Source organism: Lactuca serriola, chromosome 9 (genome assembly GCF_051521515.1).
Source record: "Lactuca serriola cultivar US96UC23 chromosome 9, Lser_US96UC23_V15, whole genome shotgun sequence".
Taxonomy (NCBI): Eukaryota; Viridiplantae; Streptophyta; class Magnoliopsida; order Asterales; family Asteraceae; genus Lactuca; species Lactuca serriola.
In genome coordinates this window covers 176,466,926-176,473,148 of record NC_136416.1, presented here as the reverse complement: position 1 = coordinate 176,473,148, position 6,223 = coordinate 176,466,926, and the positions used below count along the sequence as shown (strand labels likewise).

At 36.9% G+C, this 6,223-nt stretch overlaps 1 non-coding gene across 1 annotated transcript; it reads left to right on the top strand.

Moving 5' to 3' along the window:
* Positions 1–5,163: 5,163 nt before the first annotated feature.
* LOC145077582 (small nucleolar RNA R71) lies at positions 5,164–5,270 on the top strand. The gene has a single exon (XR_013693324.1). It is a non-coding gene; the product is annotated as a small nucleolar RNA R71 (small nucleolar RNA).
* Positions 5,271–6,223: the final 953 nt, after the last annotated feature.

The window sequence follows — 6,223 nt, the reverse complement described above, 5'->3', positions numbered from 1 at the left end:
CTAGTTAACTTAGGAACTTTAAATCATCAAAAACCCATCCCAAAGAGAGATTACACCCATAATATCTAATGGTTTTGGTCATTGGGGTCGTGAACTCCTCAAAGGAGTGTATTTAAGCCCTAAACCCTTCCAAGGATTAATCCATCAAGTAGGAATGCTTCTAGGGATCATGTAGAGCTTCAAAGCACGAAATAACCTAAAGCTAAGGAGATTACATCCGTAAACTCAAGGGTTTACGACCGTAAACTCCTTGTGTGTTGGTTCTTGGGGAGTAAACCCAAGTATGGGGTCCTTTGGAATCCTAAAAACCACTAGCATTGTCCTACAACAACTTAGATGAAATCCTTAAGGCTAATAACACTTATGTAAAGTGTTTAGCATGTTCTAGGAGGTCTAAACATTTTCAATTAGTAGTTTAAATCTAATTGGGTACATATATGTGTGATTATATGTCAACTAGGATCATAGAGTGTGTTCCAGACTTCACTTGACACCTAGGAATCCTACGTCTTCAGTACATCAGTACCACTCACTACAGGTGAGTTCATACCCCTTAATCAATGGTTTAAATGTTTTTAAATGCTTTCATAGGGGGGAATACAAGTCAAATACTTATAGTTATTACATCAATCACATGTGATTAATAACTAAAAAACCAGTGATTTCCTTATTGTTCAAATTGTTTATCAAACTGTTTTACAAATTCTTATACTTATCAAATACATTTACTTAAGCTCTGTTTTACTTATTATCAATTGCATGGCTAGGTATGTATAGTTATATAAGCAATGTTTAAAAAGGTTAGGAAGGACTGCCCGCCCTATTTCCTTTTAGCCGTTGAGATGCGGTCTGGTGGGATATCGGGTACCCGTCCGAAGGTCGTTTAAATATTAGTTATATATCATGTGTACATATATAGTCATAAAGGTCCTTCCAGTTCATTTGGTACCCTTGGGTAACAAGGGTATACTTCCATGTTCATACGTACCAGTTACATCACTAGTAAGTTACCATAGGGGTAGCACAGGAGGATACTATTACTATTACTAGAACAATGAAACATACAATGAGTCAGTTCATTCATGAGTCAGTACTAGTAATACATACAGTACATTACTATACATGCCAGATAGAGAGAACATACATTATAGCTAGCACACGTTGAACATTTCAGTATATAGAAGCTAGACCGAGAAAGAGTACACCTTTCAGTTAGCACATTCATTTCATGTACATTTATGCAGTTATGTGAACCATTAAGCGGGGCATGGCACTTCCTGCCATGACCGTTTTTGTATCCCGGATCTCCTTAATTGGGGAGCGTATGATTTTGCGTATAGACCTATACTGGATTGACTATCCTACACCTTGCTGCTCGCTACAGTGGGACTTGCAAGTCTACGGGTGCCAAATGTCATTTCCTACGGTGTCTTACATCATCGTTTTACTAGAGTCGGTAGCAGGATACAAGTCGATCACATGTTTCATTGAATACCTTTTTTTAAGGTAGTTAGTACCACGGTAGTCGCTTATTACAAATACTACGGTACGATAATATTTTCCCATTTGCATTCACTTCGTGAATATTCACACGATGCACGGTAATGTAGAAACTATATTTTTGGTTAATGATAGTCAGAATTGGGAAAACACACACACTCTAACAAGAGACATACGCACAGACACTAGATGCCTTGGTAGAAGGCTACAGTTAGTAGGAAACATAGGGTTTTCTAAAGAGAGTTCAAACATTTTACAAAACATTGTACAAAACATTTTACAAATGTTTTCATAACAAAGATAGACATTAATATACTTATGATCTCACCAGCTTTAAGCTGATACTCGCTTTCAAAATAACTTGTATTCTCAGGTCACCACCAGACAAGTACAGGTGCCAGGCTTTTGAGAAGATTGAGTTCGTTCAAGACTCATCTGTTATTTTTTATATGTATATTTTTGGTGTCTATAACTTTGACAGAACACACATGTATGAAATTATACTATTAATGCAATGGATGATGTTGTTGCTTGTTTACTATTATTCATTGTTTGTGATACTGTACATGACGTCCTCCACCCCAGAATGTTTCCGCCATTCATGGTTTTGGGGTGTGACAAGAGGATTTGGGCCAAATGGAAGGGAGGAATGAACAAATGACCACCTCTTCATCATATAAGCAAGAGTTTACGGCCCACATGGAGTTTACGGCCGTAAACTCCCACGTGTTGGCCGTAAACTCCTTACAGGGGTGTTTAAGGTCATTTCTTTGAGCTACAACTTTAGCCGATAAACCCCGATACTTATTCCCTAAGTGTACAAGGCTCAGAATGCTTAAATAAACTACAAATTGTGCTAAAGGATAACAACAATGAGTTTGACTTTTAATGAAGTGTTTAACTGAACTGGATGGAAAATTTCGGGTTGTCACAATGTGCAATGACTACATAAGCTTTCTTGGATATATTTCAGGTTTAGGCTGCAAAACATATTATGCCATAAAAAATATCAGACTACCTTTTCATGACTCATGGCTTTTCACTAGGACTTGGGAAGCCACAAATATACTATAACATGTATTGGCTTGGTTAAACATTTGAGCTCACATTGGATCGTCCCATATAACACTAGCAACCTAAGTTCAAACTATTACTAGATTAAATTTTTTGATTATTGTTTCAAACCTTTTAATAAATTTTAAATTTACTTTTTCTACCCCCTACCCCACACTTATTACATACAATGACCTCATTGTATGATATGTAAAACATATAATAAAAAAGAGGGAGAAAAAGGAACAGACTCCCCTAGGATAGAAGATGCATCTCGAATTGTGTGTAGGATCTCTATCTTTCTCTAAAGTGTGGAAACGAAATTGGAAAGTAGAATGGCAGCCTCCTGATGTGATGATAAACTCCCCCACGACATAGGAAAGTGTCAACCATGTCATGGCAGCCAGGACATTACTTCAGCATGGCGTAAAAATAAAATTTGATGGTATGGGAACAGCTCATCCATACCATGGAATTCAATATAGAATTGGAAACACCACTCTTGAACACTTAGACTACTGAATATACAGGATCAAACTCGAAAAAGGGACTCGAAAAGCACCACCTCGTGGTGGCTCAAACAGATTATTTTTCTAGTATTCTGACTGCGACAACACGACATGGTGGGGATTACCACGGCGTGTTGGTCTTGAAATGGCAATAATCGATGCTAGAATTAGCTTATTTATGGAATATATGTGGCACCAACGAATGTACGAAGCTGTTAGGCATGACTCCTCACTTATTGACGCAAACAAACACTCGAAAAATTGCTCAAATCTCGCGTCTCTCGTCGTTTTCTAATCTTTCTCTATAAAGAACCTTCTTTTGTCAATAATACCCTCACTCAGACTCTAAATATAATACTTGGAAATCTTCTTCTTGTGAATACAAATGTGTCGGATCGAATGAAATTAAAGAACCATTCATGAAAAAAATGTGTTGAACCACTGCCACGACATGTTGATGATGTCCACGTCGTGTTGTCTTCTTTTCAGTAAATATTCTTCAAAATGCTTTTCTCTTCATTATGTTGGAACCCCACACTTATTCAAAAACTTGTTCTTCAATTATGATCTTCAAAAATCGCACGACTTCTTCAAATTAAGCTCCTTCACTACTTCACTTTTGTTCAACACTACAAAATAAGATCAAGAACTAGAGAAACACATCATCATTTGGTTAAACAACCAAAAACAACTAAAAATAAAAAAAAATTAAACTAAAACAAATCAATAGGAAATGAAAATGCAAACTCATAAAAATCGGGTTGCCTCTCGACAAGCACTTCTTTCTAAGGAGTCGTGAGTCGGACTCCTTCCCACTCTACAATTTGTCGGGTGGAAGTGTAACCTCCCCAGTCTCCAACATCTAGCCTTATCCATTTGTAGGCAACCCGTCTGTTGAATGACTTTATAGAACTTTCTTGCATTTTTGGGTTGACATATTCTTTATGTTTCCGCTTGGATTCTTTCCTCATTCTCGTGTCTTTATCTTTTGTCTTGTCTCTTTACAAGTTTTTCTTTTCAAAATGAGACTCATCACTCTCTACTTCTTTTTCTTCAATCGGCTCTCTTACTGGATTTGGTGGTCTTGTAAAAGCAAGCACCACAAAAATCTTAGGTGTTGACACTGTAGGTTTCGAATAGTTCATTTCTTTTTCCAATTGCTCTTCGGGTAAAGGTTCCTCCCATTCCTCCACTCTTCTTCCTTCACACGTTCAAATCATCATGCTTAAGGAACTTCATATTTTCTTGTTTCACCAAATTTTCATTGGCACGATATGGGAAAGGGAGAGGTGGTCGATATGGCACAACAACTGAGAAATCATAATTTTCTTTTATCGCCCACGACATGGCACTATTGCCTCCACGTTGTGGCGATTAGGAAGCTTCACGATACTCTTCTTCTTTTTTCCTTTTTACTTTGAGTGACTGATTAGACTCCTCTTCAAGTTCCTTCATATGCACCAATTCATCTTCTTCTTCTTCTGTATCAACAGCCATGACTTTATTCGTACGGATTGACTCGACTTTTCTTGAAAGTAAATCTGATAGCTTTTCTTGTAAAATTTTTGTTAATTGCCCAACTTGTGTTTGGATACTAAAAATAGATTCTTGTTGAACTCTTAGTGTTGCATCATGTCTTTTTTTGCTAGCTTCCATGAATCTGAATAGCATCGACTCGAGGGCATATATTTTCTCTGATTGGACTTGCTCAATTTGGTAGAGATCATTCTTAAGTTCTTGAATTTCTTTCACATCTCATTCTCTCATGTACTCCACCTCATAATCCTTAGTAGAATGGGGTCCCCCACAAGCTCCACATCTATCATGAATGGATCCACCCATTTTTGTGATCTTTTCTTGCATTGCGTCGAGCTTTGCAATTACTGCGCTGATAGTATCTTGACGTCCGTCTTTACTTCAATTCCATTTAGTGAAATCCTCCTTGGAGTTATAATTCTCTCTTGAATGCTTAGCAAATTCTTCAATCAAAGCTTTATTTGTTGTCAGATTCTTCATTGTCAAGGGCCATTGCAAGTCTAGAAGTTGACAGGTGCACACATTGACTCCATCATAAAATATTGAGATTTCTTGTTGCACATTGAAGTCATGTTGAGGGCAATGTCGTAACAGTCTCTTGTAACGTTCCCAACCTTCGTATAACGACTCCCCTTCTAATTGTTGAAAATACTGGATGTTTCTTTTAAGCTTTGCCACTTTAGAATGAGGAGTAAACTGGCTGATGAACTCAGTCTTAAATTTAGCCCATGTCATGATTGCTCTAAAGGGAAGTGATTTTAACCATTCCTTAGCTTCTCCCTTCAATGTGACTGGAAAAACTCGAAGCATCACAACATCTTTACTCATGTTTGGTGCATTAAAATAATGTGAAATCTCCACCACCTCTTCTATATGCTCATAAGCAACCTCGTGTTCCTTCCCATAAAAAGGTAGATCTTTTAGCATGCCAATAATGTGCCCCGAAAGTTCAAACTTTATCGTGGTTGGGATTTTTGGTGGATCAAGACCCCATCTATTTTCATTCCTCATATGCTGCTTGTACTCTTCCATTGACATAGTCTTGATGTCCCCCATATTTCCTGCTAATCAAAACACGTAAAAAGGAACCAAACTAAACAAAAACTAAAACTAAAAACTGCCTGGAACGTGACCACGATGTGGCCAAGGTTCCCACGACGTGGTTGATGTTCAGACGAAAAAATAAAATAAAATAAATGCTGAAAAATAACTTTTTGCAGTTTTTAACCCACAAAAAGGATCGAATAACTAAAAGTAATTAAATTAAAAATCAAATAAGTTGTTCCCCGGCAACGACGCCAAAAACTTTGATGTGAACAAATTATACCAATCTACTTTTGAATTTATAACCTAATGAACTTAACTAGCTAGAATGCGCCTAGGAAGTGTACCTAGTCGAATTATAGAATAGTTTAGGTAAGTCGGGTGTCAATCACAAGGAACGATATTTAATTAATAAAATAACTACTAAAAGCTAAACTAAGAAAAACAACTAAAACGGGGGTTTTATCTGATTTTACAATTTCAGAAAAACTTAAGCACTCAACTAAAAATGATTATAATCAATATACCAAAACACTTTCGTTTAGTTTAGAATCCACCTTTTTCCTATGTTTAGTTCTTAT